Here is a 13,440-nt window from a genome sequence, read left to right as displayed (position 1 = left end):
AGAAAAATCTACAACACTTTTCCACAGGACCTCCTGGAAATCCCCAAAACTCATAAACTCTCGCCCGACAACCCCAGTTTGCCTCTTATACCCAGCATATCCCATGACGATCTAGCCAAACTATGCACTAAGGTTAAGTCCGGTTCACCTACCGATCCTATGAGACCAGCCAAATTTCTAGAATCCCTTGATTTCTTCCTCCCCCCCCATAGCCACCCTACTCAACCTCTCCTTCTCCTCTGCGGTGGTCCCTACATGCTAGAAGCAGGCTAGGGTCTCTCCGATTATTAAAAAGCCCACACTAGACCCCTCAAAGCCAGAAAACTTTCGGCCTATTTCGCTGCTTCCATGGGTTTCGAAACTGGCAGAAGCCCATGTGAACAAAGTACTGTCCAATTACATGGCGCAATATCAAATCCTGGACCCCTCTCAGAACGGCTTCAGGCCAGGATTCAGTACTGAGTCGGCCTTGCTGACTACTATTGAACACCTCCGGAACATCCTGGACGTCGGTCAAAGTGCTGCGCTGATCTTACTTGACCTCAGCGCGGCCTTTGATACGGTCTCCCACCCCCTTCTGTTAAAACGTCTCGAGGCCATAGGGATCACTGACCTAGCCCTTGAATGGTTTCGCTCTTTTTTGAAGGATAGATCCTTTCGGGTCTCAGCCCCCCCATTTATCTCCCAGTCTCACCCCATAGAGCAAGGAGTCCCGCAAGGGTCGGCGCTTAGCCCTTCCCTTTTTAATCTCTACGTCCAGCCTCTCGCTGAAGTAGCAAAAGAATGGGACCTCACGCTGGTGTCCTACGCCGACGACACGCAGCTAGTCATTTCTATATCTGAAGGCCCCTCGATCTCAGCTGTGAAATTCAAGAATGGCTTAGAGGCAGTCGCGCGTTGGATGTCACAAAACTGCCTACAGCTGAACGCTGGAAAAACAGAGGTGCTGCTCTTGGGGAAAAATCCCTGTTACTGGAGTGAGCATTGGTGGCCGTCCCTACTTGGCCCAATCCCCTCCCCCAAAAATGTGGTGAAAAATCTAGGTGTCTGGGTGGACTCCTCCCTCAATTTCCAGACACACACCAAGAAAGTGGCTGCTACTTGTGTGGGCCTGCTGAGGAGCCTTCACCCGATTCTTGGCTTTTTCGACCACAGTACACGCCAACTGATAGTTCAATCTATCATTCTGGCTCGACTGGACTATGCAATGTTCTTTTCCTAGGCATCAACAAAGCAGAGATGGCTCGTCTGCAACGGATACAAAACTCTGCAGCCAGGGCTGTCGTAGGCCTTCCTCGCAGATGCTCTGCCAGAAATACCATCCAGAAGTTACACTGGCTACGTATTGAAGCCCGTGTTCAATTCAAGGCTCTCACCACTGCTTTTAAAATTCTTAGATCTGACTGTCCCGGGCTCCTTCGCCCACTCCTAGTGCCTTATACCCCCCAGCGTGCCCTACGCTCCTTTGGACAACACTTGGTGGTAGTCCCTCGGACTAGGCTAAGCAGAATGGGTGGCCGCTCTTTCAGAGTTTTGGGGGCGAAGCTTTGGAATTCTCTGCCTCCCCACATTCGCTCCTTGACCAACTTGCTGGCCTTTCGCAAGGCAATAAAACCTTTTCTGTTCTCCCTAACATAATTTTCCTGTATTCCTCTCCCTTCTCCCACTCCCTTCAGGTTTCTGTTTTGGTCCAGCGCCGGGACGCCTCGTTGCTGGGGCAGCTGTTTGCGCTTAATAAAATATTAACATAGCATTAACATAACAAGGCCCAGTCTACCTACAGAAATACTTCAAACAATACCATCCGACACGTGAACTCAGATCATCCACAGCAAATCTGTTTATCGTCCACAAGTTTAGGCTGACTACCAAGGGAGGCAAATCCCTATCTGTTATTGGCGCAAAAGCATGGAACAAATTACCCCAACATCTCCGTGCAGCCAATACAGAATAACGTTTTAGGAAACAGCTAAAAACATGGATCTACTCACTGTCAGACACAGTATGTAAAACCCTAAAATGATCCTTCTCCAGCTTTCGGACGGTCTAGCTATGGTCATCTGCTTGATATAGGGAGTCTCAGCGCCAAGATGCTCCTCGGAGTGGTAGCGCGCTATACAAGTACCAAATCAAATCAAATCAAATGAGAGCATGACACTGAGGTGAGCATAATGGCAAGAAATCTTGCTTTAAAATTAATTCAATATTTGGTTAGTAAGGAGCTGTTGGTTAGATTTTCTCAAACACTGCTCTTTGGTAAGTGGAATGCGTGAGTGATGAAGCTACAGATTCTTGTGTGCAGTTTAAAAAGGGACCTCTTTTTCATAGAGTAGGTCCAGGCTTTTATCTTCCATTATAACGCTTACAGTTGAGCTGATGAAAGAGAACAACTGAGACCTCACACCTCTTTTTGCCTGTATTATGGGCATTCCAGACAGGAGTAATTCAAACTTCGCCAGAAGCCAAGGCCAGGTTGTACCAAAATCGTGTTCAATGTTAAAATGGTCTGAAGTTAATCAGAGACTGATAGGGGAGGCAGATTTGCTCATAACTGGGTATGCACCAATCATTCAAATACTTGATGTTCTTCTATAGAAATCACGGGTTGTACATTTGCTGTTTAGGAGGCACTTTGAAGGGAGTGTAGCAGTAATCCATGATCCCCGAAGGCAATTCTGAGAAGTGAGAGCTCAAACACCTTGGCAGGGTGAGCTGCTTAGCATTAAGCTCCATTAGCATCCAAATTGTTTCTTAAGATCAGCTGTTCAAACAGTGATAAAATGTGTGCATCTCAATTAAATATATTATTCTGATGTTGAATAGGGTGCAACGGATCACTTGACTCCCGAAGCCATAGCAATAGAAGCCCTCATTGTCAGGAACACTATGCAGTTGGGCAACCCAAAGAACACATTGGCCTGGATTTATTAACCTTTCATGCAATGCAACACAGCAAGGCATCTTGCTGTGCTTTATTTAGTGAAAGGCAGAGAGAGGAGTGTGACATATCTATTAAGATTTGGCACACTTCTGTTCTCTCAGCGTGCTGACTTACTTCAGGCAGCCTAGTGGCAATCAAGGCACCCTTATGTCATGGTGCAAGGGTGCCTAAATTACGGGTAGGATTGTTTTTGTGCAGCAAGCGGCCTTGTAACACAATTCCCACAGTGTTTAGCAGCTAGCAGTTTAGCAGTTTAGCGAAATAGTTAGATCACACAAAATTAAAAGTGTTTATAATTAGTAAATGTTTGCCTGAATTTAAATCACACAGCTGCCTTCTGGCTTGGTCCATCTTGGGACTAGGGCTGAACTGTGGAGCAGAAATGTCATATGTCCCATGCAGGCCCATTTCGTTTTCCCTATGTTAGCTTGAGCACGTTGTAGATTATCCTCTGAATTGCATGTTACTATACAAACGTATTTTGCTTTGTGCCACACTGTACTTTCATACAGAACCTGCTGTTGTTTTCATATTATATTCTTTCTGGAGATTTAACTAAAAAATAAAGAAGAGGGGTCCTGGAATGGATACTGGCATAAACAAATGTTCTGAAAAACACCAAAAAAGGGTGTATAATGCCTGTCTGAGATAAAGTAGAGTGACTTGTTTTTGCATATATATATATTTTTAACACCCTGTACACATAATGTATGAATATCAAAATACATTTTCTTTAAAAAGAACACCAATAAATACTATTGAACCCCTATCGCCCCTCATTGATTCATAAAAACCATTCACACAAATATGAATCACTCACAAATGACAATCCTACTCATTCCACTGTTATACTACAAAGTACAAACAGACTAAGCTAGTATGTGTGAACAGGAAAACAGACAGAAAAACAAAGGATTGAATTCTTGAATGAATCTATTTGAAATGGATTCTTTGCTATTACATTGTGATTCATGTTTGTGTGAGTGTTTTTTTTATGAATCAATGAAGGGGGATAGAGGGTGTTAAAAATATATATATGCAAAAACAATTTTTTTCTACTTGACTCCAAGAAATATTTTTTTAAATCCAACAAAGATATGTGGTTAATCTATGTTTACTGTCTGCAATCTTGATTTTTTGTGAAATTTAATTTCTTTAGTCACAGTGAAACATATTCACTCTACTTTATCTTAGACAGGCAAAACACCCTTTTTAGGGTTTTTCAGGACTTTCAGGAGATTTTGGGGGATATTCTCAAGAACGTGTGATAATTACCGCAAATTTAGCTTAACGCAACTCTGCATATCGCAGTCCATAGCGGGAAAATAACGACATGTTAACTAAGTATTCACAAAACGGCGGTGCCATGCGATAGGCGCACGATAACGCGCCAAATGTCTGCAATAAAATCAACACAGGGGCCCCAAAAATGCGAAACACAAACGCAAAAAGAGTTGTGGTGAGGCCAATTGAATGGTAGTTCTTTGAAAACGCCATGATTTCTATGACAAATCAATATCCAAGAAAGGGGATGTCCCTGACTGCTGAAGCCGAGTTTTCCAAGAAATCGTTGTGGCTTTTTGGAACTAGTGGAAGTAGCCATGCCTGTATTTGGACTGGATGGGTTATGTCTATTTCTGTGCCTATATAAGGGCAAGGTGAATTAAACCTCTATAAGGACATGAATCTGTAAATTACGCTTGAATTCTAAAATGCTACACAACACTGACTCCACTTTATTATGTTCGATATGCCCAGACGTGGGTCCTTTGCTCTCTGTTCAACTGGATTCCAACTAGCCTGGCTGGAGAAGATTGACATACCCTGAAACTGGTCCCATTAGCATTTGAAGGTAACTCTTCTTGATGTTGTGCATCTGGCTCACTGTTATTCTGGTCCCGTTTACCATTCACCCTCTACCTCTTCACTGCCCATAAGACGTGTGTATGCGCTAAGTGCTTGTGCTTCTTGACCTGTCCGCAGCATTCGTCATGGTCTCTCATTCCATCTTGCTAGAGAGACTTTACAAACTTGAGATCCAAGGCACCCCCTTGTCTTGTATCCGGTCCTATCTTAAAGGCCGAACTCAACAAGTTTCTCCCCATCCTTTTGTCTCCGAGGAGAAACCCTTGAGTTGTGAGGTCCCCCAGGGCTCTGCCGATGACACACAACTGGTGTTCTCATTTGATGATCACTCCGAAGCGGCATTTGCAAATTATAGACACTGCCTGTGCAATATCTCCACTTGGTTGTCACTGAATAAGCTTTAACTCAGACAAAACCAAGCTTCTGTTCTTTATTTAAAAAAGCCCACCTCTACCATCGCTTTGGTGGCCATGGCCATGTGAGCTGAATCCCCCTCCCAAACCTGTGTACTCTGCAAGGAACCTTGGGTTCCCATTTGACAATGAGCTTTCTTGCAAATCCCAAATTAGTCAGGTCTTCTCTGCCTGCTTTGGTAAAATTCATATGCTCCGCAAAATCCTTCCCTTCCTCCCCATGGTGTCCTGTCGGACCATCATTCATGCCTTGATCACCTCACATCTCGACTATGCAAACAGTCTTTATCTGGGGGTTTCCAGCATATTTGATCAGACATCTGCAGATCGTTCAAAACGCAAAGCAGCGAGGCTGATATGTAATATCCCATATCGCCATTTGATCACACCCCATTTGAGGAAGCTCCACTGGCTTCCTGTGATCAAAGGTAGTCTCTTATCCTGGCTTTCAGGGCTTTTCAGGGACGTGGTCCAGCTTATCTTTGAGCGCTACTCAAGCACTCCCTGTACAGCCGTAACCTTGGATCGAATCATCTTCACCACCTGGCGACTTCCTGTTTCCGCTTGTCTAGAATGGGTGGCACAGTCTTTGCAGTGATCACTGCCAAAGCCTGGAACAGCCTGTCATTCTCTCTGTGTACTGCTGAGTCTGAAACTATCTTCCAATGTGTCCTTAAAACCTAGCTGTTTTCCAGCCCTTAGACCCTTCCTGGTACTTCTGCCACCGCCGTTGGGGGTAGCTGGGCGCTTTATAAACTTCTCAATAAATAAATAAATAATTCTCACATTATTGTGTAATCTCATGCTTTTTTTTTTCTCCTATGTCTATACTTGTCTATGTAATTATGGAACCTGTAACTCACTGATTCTCATGTAAAGCGCTCTGATACCTCCGGGTCTAGCCAGCGCTATATAAAACTTTGCAAATAAATAAATAAAAATAAATAAAATAAAGGATGCTAGTTTCCGGTCCAGGGAGGACCTGGCCTGGCAGTTCGGTCTGGACTGTTCCCATGGGGCACAGGGTCAAGACTGATTTGCATATGGCTGGGTGCAAACTGGGGTAGGTTGTGGGCAAAAGAAAGATGAATTCAACCCAGATTTTTTGACTGGAGGAGAATGTTTGCATTGTCAGCATTCCGTCCATCCTTTGTTTGCTGTAAGTGTTTTTTCTCATAGCAAACAGAGGAGGTTGTAGTGGGTGCTCCATATTGTTTAGCAAATGGCAGTTTTTAAATATAATCTGGCATACTTTGTTTGAATGAGGACCGAATGTGGAGATGCAGACCAGTTTATCATCTGTTTTTGATTCCTTCTTGAGTAGTAAACATTCCCTTGGAGTGTAATGGGCTCATTTGACAGCATATTTTAGCAGCTTTTTGAGGTATCCACGATCCTTTAGATGAGTTTGAAAGGCTTCTGCATGGACAGTATAGTTTTCAAGACATGTACAATTAAACAAACAAGCAACACCTTTATACAACAGTTTTTGAACTTACTTGTGAAATGTTGCATGCAAAGTCCTTAAATTCACTGGTATATATGCAGCAGACAAGAAGAGTGATCCTTCTTGCTCCAAATCCAAATGAAAAGTGCCCAGGAGGTGGAAAAGCGCTGGGAAGAGACTGCTGAACAGGAACAGGTAGTTGGAGTCTCTGCGGCACTTCATTCCTATCTGAAAAACCTAATGATAAAAAAAGGCTTCTTGCACAAAAAACCTCCAACGGCCGATTGGAGAAGAAAATCCAATTGAAAAGCCGCACTGTTGCTTCTCGAGCACAAAAGGTGGAGTTTTACTCATGGCCCTAAAAAATACATTTCTTTATAAAAATATGAATTAAGAAGTATTTTGTGTGTTTGCATACACTTCTTTTTTATTGGTACTCTAATGGCCACTGATTTCATATGGAGAGTATCCCACACACTTCCCCTCAATACTACTTGGCCACTCATTTTTAAGACAGAGAATTTCGCAGCTCTCCTTTTCATAAGTGCTACAACCTCATTCAAGTTTCACTGCCATTCTTGCCAGTTACACATTTAAGAATGCAGATCTCCCAGCAGCTCTAATTTAACTGCCACTGGCAGCTTATTTTGCAGATAAAAGCTCCTATAAGCTTTTCTGTTATGCTTTTGAATTTTTCCCATGACATATTAGTTTAACTACGACTGGTACAAGTCTGGCACACTAACTGATGGGACACATTCACTTTATGAAGTACTCAGTTTCAGGAGGCAGCTGTCCTTTAACCCATGGAAACTTCCTTGTTTGGAGAGCTGGAAGCAGTCAAGATAAATAGGAAGACAGTAGTAGGTTTATTTAGAGTTTGGCAGAGCAGGAAACCAGGAATAAGTGGCAGGTGTCCCAGATATCCCATCCACCACATTTAGAGTGTCATTTGACATCAACATACTTTCAAAACAATGGATTAAGGATTACATATTTTAAGGCTTTTAGGTGGATGTTACACATGCACTCAAATCTAAATAATGCTTGCAGTGCCGTGCACTGAAAGCTGTACATTATTAGTTATTAAAGGACCTGGGGGACTCTGGGAATGTTTGGGAAATAATTATTGTGGGGAAGGTGATCTCACATGTTGGTAAATGTTTTACTAGAGACTACTGAAAAGCTACTTACCATGTGCAAAGGCATATCCAGAAGTCCTGAAGCTGATATTTACAAAGAAGTTCAGATGTAAGCTTGCAGCATCTGAAGAAAATATATGAGGAGCATGAGGCAAAGGGGAGCAAGGGCTAATATACAATGATGAAGACTCCTAAGTCCAGTTATTCTCTAAACTACATAGTAGTCAAGATAACACCCAAGGCAAATGGCAGTTTTTAAATATAATCTGGCATACTTTGTTTGAATGAGGACCGAATGTGGAGATGCAGACCAGTTTATCATCTGTTTTTGATTCCTTCTTGAGTAGTAAACATTCCCTTGGAGTGTAATGGGCTCATTTGACAGCATATTTTAGCAGCTTTTTGAGGTATCGACGATCCTTTAGATGAGTTTGAAAGGCTTCTGCATGGACAGTATAGTTTTCAAGACATGTACAATTAAACAAACAAGCAACACCTTTATACAACAGTTTTTGAACTTACTTGTGAAATGTTACATGCAAAGTCCTTAAATTCACTGGTATATATGCAGCAGACAAGAAGAGTGATCCTTCTCGCTCCAAATCCAAATGAAAAGTGCCCAGGAGGTGGAAAAGCGCTGGGAAGAGCCTGCTGAACAGGAACAGGTAGTTGGAATCTCTGGGGCACTTCATTCCTATCGGAAAAACCTAAAGATAAAAAAAGGGTTCTTGCACAAAAAAACTCCAACGGCCGATTGTAGAAGAAAATCCAATTGAAAAGCTGCACTGTTGCTTCTCGAGCACAAAAGGTGGAGTTTTACTCATGGCCCTAAAAAAATACATTTCTTTATAAAAATATGAATTTAGAAGTATTTTGTGTGTTTACATACACTTCTTTTTTATTGGTACTTTAATGGCCACTGATTTCATATGGAGAGTATCCCACACACTTCCCCTCAATACTACTTGGCCACTCATTTTTAAGACAGAGAATCTTGCAGCTCTCCTTTTCATAAGTGCTACAACCTCATTCAAGTTTACTGCCATTCTTGTCAGTTACACATTTATGAATGCAGCTCTCCCAGCAGCTCTAATTTAACTGCCACTGGCAGCTTATTTTACAGATAAAAGCTCCTATAAGCTTTTCTGTTATGTTTTTAAATTTTTCCCCTGACATGTTAGTTTAACTACGACTGGTACAAGTCTGGCACACTAATTGATGGGACACATTCACTTTATGAAGTACTCCGTTTCAGGAGGCAGCTGTCCTTTAACCCATGGAAACTTCCTTGTTTGGAGAGCTGGTAGCAGTGAAGACAAATAGGAAGACAGTAGTAGGTTTATTTAGAGTTTGGCAGAGCAGGAAACCAGGAAAAAGTGGCAGGTTTCCCAGATATCCCATCCACCATATTTAGAGTGTCATTTGACATCAACATACTTTCAATGCAATGGATTAAGAATTACATATGTTAAGGCTTTTAGGTGGATGTTGCACATGCACTCAAATCTAAATAATGCTTGCAGTGCCGTGCACTGAAAGCTGTACATTATTAGTTATTGAAGGACCTGGGGGACTCTGGGAATGTTTGGGAAATAATTATTATGGGGAAGGTGATCTCACATGTTGGTAAATGTTTTACTAGAGACTACTGAAAAGCTACTTACTATGTGCAAAGGCATATCCAGAAGTCCTGAAGCTGAAATTTACAAAGAAGTTCAGATGTAAGCTTGCATCATCTGAAGATAATATATCAGGAGCATGTGGCAAAGGGGAGCAAGGGCTAATATACAATGTGAAGACTCCTAAGTCCAGCTCTTTTCTAAACTACATAGTAGTCAAGATAACACCCAAGGATATAGCACTATAACTGTAATTTGTTCCATGATCCTTTGGCTGTTTACAGGAATGTTTCTTCCAGAAGGCAGCATAAGGCCTTAAGAGTGCCACCTTGAATTTTCTGTGCTATTAACACCATTGCATCGCAATGGCATACAGAAAAGTCTTCAAGCTCCCATAAGTGTTCACTGATCTGACTAGAGTTCAACATCACAGCAATGGACATTGAAAGCAAAAAAGACATAGTCAAATTTCAACATAACATGGGTAATGCATGTCTGGTTACAATCAGGGCAGCGCAACAGGTGGTCTTTACAGATAACAATAGTCGCTGGCCGAGGTATTTCTTGATGGCCAAAAAAACACTGGGACTATCAATCGAATTCTCAACAGACATATCATTAACAAAGTGTAGTCTAAAGAACCTGCTAAAAAAGGGTGGCAAGAACATCTTGAGGCAACAAGACCTTGAACGGATCAGACCTGTTCTGGGTGCAGAAGGTCTTATTAATTCACATGAAACTACTGCATGCCAGCCCTATTTAAAAGCAGGTGTTGAAAGGCAATCCCTACAAAATGTCATGAGGGTGAGGCTCTTAACTTTGCCAATACAAGACTAAAAAACTGAAAAAACTGGTTGTTAAGAGGGTCCGGTTGTTGTCTGTGTCAACACCACACAGAATCCGCGTAACATGTAATTTGTTGTTGCCCAGCTTTGCTGTCCCCAAGGCGCTTGTATTTAAGAACCATGTTCATACATTACGGCGTAAGAACATGTAAGGAGGCCTTAAGGCACAATTACACCACCACAGTCCCGATGGAGCTGGCACTAATTGGGAAGTTTTATCCGGTTGCTGGAATGTTCTTACGATCGGCCAGGGAAGTGACAGTTGAATACATTATGTTTCAAGGATCACTGGCACTTGCAACTGCTAAGCATCACACTTTTAATACTATTCCTGTCTATACTAACTTTTACTAGCAACAGGAAGCCCTCCGCAGTTTTGCATACCCTCCACATGTCAAATTTTTCATGTGTTGTTTCTAAACAGACCTTTTTTGTACAAAGTTACTTATGTACAGTTACTTCATAATACAATAATATTTTATAATATAATATTTTAATTAATCATACAATAAAGTTACATTGTATCACTCCTGCTTACCCTCCTAGCAGGAGCTGTTCCTATATTATTTGGAGGTGATCAACCAGGCACAATGGTAAGGAGAAAATATATTTGTGGGCTTATCAAAAATGTAAATTACTCTATAAGCAAAGTTGACTGATAGGAGGTGACCCAAGCCAACCAATTTCTCCAGAGGGTGGATTGAAAGCCCATGTTTCCATAATTGTTTGTATATCACATTAGCGCTAGCCAACAACTGCTGCTGTTCTTATCTAGAACAAAAAATGGTCAAGATTCTTAATCTATACTTGTTTATTCAATGTGTTATTTGTCACAGTGCTTGCGCTGCCAACAGTGCCTTTTGTGGAAACAAGTGCAAAGTTTGCGTCTACCTCTGACTGCAATCATATGGTTTCTAACAGGGTCATATTAAGGGCCTCATTTATGAGGCCCCTTGTGCAATCAGAACGTCACTTTTTGTGACGTTCATTGGCGCAGAAGCCTGATTGATATTTATCAGGCAGCACTAAGCCACTTTTTTGGCTTAATGCTGCCTGATAAATATCAGTCCTTTTAATGCAATGTTCTGCGTTAATGGGGCGTACAATGGGTGTTAGGGGCGTTCCCAGCAACATCCATGGAATTTTAACACTGCCCCATATTTACGAGAAATCGTAAATCTGAGGCAGTGCCAAAAGCTTATGCCTCCCCAGGGGAGGCGTACGGGAGGTGCAACGGGGAGAAATATCTTTATTTCTCCTCGATTTTCCTTTTTCTAAGTGTGCTGCATCCCACAGCACACATAGAAAGAGGAAAAGCCTCGTGATTATTTTTGTACAGAAAGGTTTCCCTTTGTGTGCCGGCGCAGGGGAAAAGGACAGCAATGCGACGTATCTTATAGATATGGTGCATTCCTGCCCTTTTCTTTTGCCGTAGGGAAGCGCAGCAGGAAGGCCTGCTGTGCTTTCCTACTGCAAACCTCATAAATGAGGCCCTCAGTGTTTTGTGCCACTGAAGCCGAGGTCCAAATAAGTGCAAGAAAGATAACTACTCCAGGGCACCACCAAAATAAGAGCTCTGATCTCCATAAATCTGTTAAATGTCTGTAAAGAGCCTTGAACTAAGATTATGAAATGTGAAGATAGCAAGGCAATCCAAAAAAAAAAGGTTTCATGATGGAGCAAAAAAATGACAGATGGAAAAAAAGCATAGAGATAGGTTCAGGGCAGGCGAGATAAATGATACATTAGGAGACAGAAGAAAGCCAATTTAGAAAGAAGTGAAGAAATATTGGCTGAACATCCTATCACATTAAATATAAATATACACATATTGATAACGTGAACTGCATATATAGACAGGAAAAGCACATGCCTTTGCTGAGTAAGAGATGGTGAAAAAAGAGTAAGGTGTAAAGTTACTTGTGTAAGATGGGTGCTCCTGGCACAGGCATTAAGCAGAAGACATATTTACTCTCTGCTATTAGTTCACTGTGGTGTTCCAAGCTTTGCAGTTTGAACTCGCCCATAAATACTCTCTAGAAATAGATTCCTGTATTTCATCCATGGTAAGAAGACCTGAAACTGAGGTTTTTTTTGCCAACTCAGCGTTGTCTATATGGTTTATAAAAGTGAGGAATGCAGGCAAAATGTCGAACATGTTGAATTTGCAAAGAGGTTGGCGGTCCCTGCGCGGCTTTTGTGCGGCTGTGCCGGTGTAGAGCGGTGCACGTGAGGCAAAGTCGTAATAAGCCCCAAGGAATTCATGTACACTTAGTACTGGCAGGGGCCACCCATCCACATTAACTTAATGGTTATTACATTAAATTAATTCCAGTTGTTGCTCTCTTCAAAGAAGCTTTCAGAGCAGGGGAGTTTGTGTGTGGCTCCCCAGGAGGGTAATGTAGGCTCGCACCGCACACAGCCCTACTGGTGAAGTTTCTTTGAAGTGCACTGTCCAGGGTCCTGGCAAGGTATTTTCCACAAAAAAGTTACCATTCCCATAAACACATTTCCCAGGCCCTTCAAAAAGCAACAGTGCGCTGCTGTGTGTTTTTTAAACCCATGGACTAACGATGAACCCTAATTGCATTCCACAGGTGATAAAAAAGACAATAACAAAATGGGCAAATAACTTTTAAAGGAATTTGCATTTGTTTTCAGTGGCTTTTCTTAGATATATGATGGAGGTAGCTAATCCAGGTGCATTTCCCCCACTGTTGGAATTTATATCACCTTACACATGCAATCACTGTTCAAGAGCAAACAGAGAAGGGCTATCACATGTCAACACTTTAGCATAATTAGCAATATTGATCCCCTTCTTCGAATGTGGTATAGGGTGCTTGTGGTGACGATTGGTGCTACACTGAAAGGGCCAGATTCACAGAACTAACTTAAGACAAAATCCTAAACTTACTACCATTTTGGTATTCACAGAAGGCACTTACTCATTTTCGTATTCACAGAAGGCACTTACTCATTTCGGTATTCACAGAAGTTAGGAGTCCTAACTTTAGGACTCCTAAATGCCTTCTGTGAATACCGAAAGTCTTAAAATTAGGATTTTTTTCAGTTTAGCAGTAGTAAAGTTAGGACTCCTAACTTTAGGACTCCTAAATGCCTTCTGTGAATACTGTAAATCTTAAAATTAGGATTTTTGTCAGTTT

Source organism: Lissotriton vulgaris, chromosome 8, assembly GCF_964263255.1.
Source record: "Lissotriton vulgaris chromosome 8, aLisVul1.2, whole genome shotgun sequence".
Taxonomy (NCBI): domain Eukaryota; kingdom Metazoa; phylum Chordata; class Amphibia; order Caudata; family Salamandridae; genus Lissotriton; species Lissotriton vulgaris.
The sequence above is the reverse complement of the archived record's forward strand: the minus strand, read 5'-3'. Positions refer to the sequence as shown.